We start from the raw sequence: 1692 nt of genomic DNA, 5'->3' as shown, positions 1-1692 counted from the left end.
TTGGAAAATATTGATAGTATAGTGCTATATTTCCAATAAAAAGAATATTTGGTGGTAGCGGGTTAGGGGTATAAATCCTCCAACTTGCCAAATGCATAGATATCCTTAATTTTGAGAATAAAAATCGACGTAGAAGTAGGTAATTATTTATTTGTACGAAAATTATGGCCACTACTCTCTAATCGCCAAATGTTAATTTTCTCCTTGATGTTTGATTAAAAAAACGGCAAAACCAATTTTGATCTTATTGACACCGCTAAATGTACTTTTATTTGAAATATCACAATCCATATAGGTATTCCTATTTCAAAAAAATATGAGAAATATCAATTTAAAAAATGCATAGCGCAACTTGCCATGTGATAATAAATATCGACGGGTGCTAGGATTTTCCTTCATAATGATTCGTACAAGAATTATTGTTTTGTAGCACGTTGCATTCATTTATCTAACTCTTAATTTCATTTTAGCAATGAAAAGGTAACTCTTCTGTAGCTTCTATTCATAAGATGAGGCAAATTTTGAGTCAGTCTAAATTTAAAACCATAATCCTGAGTAATATCAGTTGATAATTGATTATTGGAGTGGGTGAATTGAAATAACACATTACAAATATCTCCTGCAATGTTTTGAAAGTATCATTCTGAAAATAACATACGTATCATAATTCATTTACTTAATATAATATATCCCTTTCGAATAGGTAGCTTCCAAATCCCCTATTTCGCAACAGCTGCGATGTCCGAGTGGTTAAGGAGTTTGACTCGAAATCAAATGGGCTCTGCCCGCACAGGTTCGAATCCTGTTCGCAGCGTATCGTTTTAAATTTTTCGATGAAATGAATATTGATTCACTTTTTTTATGAAATTTTATTTATTTAATGTAACTTTATCCTTGACATGAGGAAATCGCTTGGATATTCTCCTGCTCAAATTTTTCAAATTTTTTCTTGGGATAGGGGTAGTGAATAAGTGTATGTACAGGGTATCCCAAGACCCAAATTCGTAGATTTTACGGGTTTTCTCTGTTATGAGTAGAAATAGAGCGATGCGTTTTTCGCTACACTTTTATTCTTTTAAATACAGATTTGCGCCCTTTTTATTGAAAATCGAATTTGAAAAAAAACTGTTTTAGAACTTGGGAATATCTTTGCATCCATGGACGACAAAACTTCAACTTCACTACCCAATTGAGGTTATTCTCACTGCTTTCGAGTGAAATTTCAATATTCAATATGATAGAGGAATCATTTTACTGAAAAATGTGCTAGAAGTACGCTCAAAAAAGTTATGAATCTCAGTGAATCTCCATAAAAGAAAAATAGGTGTAGGTGGCGCCTCCTATGAAAGAGAGTAATAATAACAGTAGGTTTGAATTCGATATCTCAGAAAACCTCTCAATACCCATTTCCGTCTAATTGAGGTCAGTATTTCGAAAGTTATTAAAAAAAATGAAAATAAAAATAAAATTTTAACACCTTGTATATTGGAAACAAAGTGTTTATAGACATACAGGGTGTTCCTAAATTCTTGCGACAAAATTAAGGAGGCGAATGCTCGTATGAAATTAAGATTGGTCTTTCTTAGAACAAAATCTCCTCAATCGACTTCTTTTCGAGGTATCGCACCCTTAAAAGGTGGTGACTAAAATTCAGTTTTTATTTTTTTTCTAAATCTCCAGTTGAGCTATAAA

At 32.2% G+C, this 1692-nt stretch overlaps 1 non-coding gene across 1 annotated transcript; it reads left to right on the top strand.

Moving 5' to 3' along the window:
- Positions 1-732: 732 nt before the first annotated feature.
- On the top strand, positions 733-814 carry Trnas-cga. Its single transcript has one exon. It is a non-coding gene; the product is annotated as a tRNA-Ser (tRNA).
- Positions 815-1692: the final 878 nt, after the last annotated feature.

The sequence above is a fragment of the Harmonia axyridis genome, chromosome 1 (genome assembly GCF_914767665.1).
Source record: "Harmonia axyridis chromosome 1, icHarAxyr1.1, whole genome shotgun sequence".
NCBI classification, from domain to species: domain Eukaryota; kingdom Metazoa; phylum Arthropoda; class Insecta; order Coleoptera; family Coccinellidae; genus Harmonia; species Harmonia axyridis.
The sequence above is the reverse complement of the archived record's forward strand: the minus strand, read 5'-3'. Positions and strand labels throughout refer to the sequence as shown.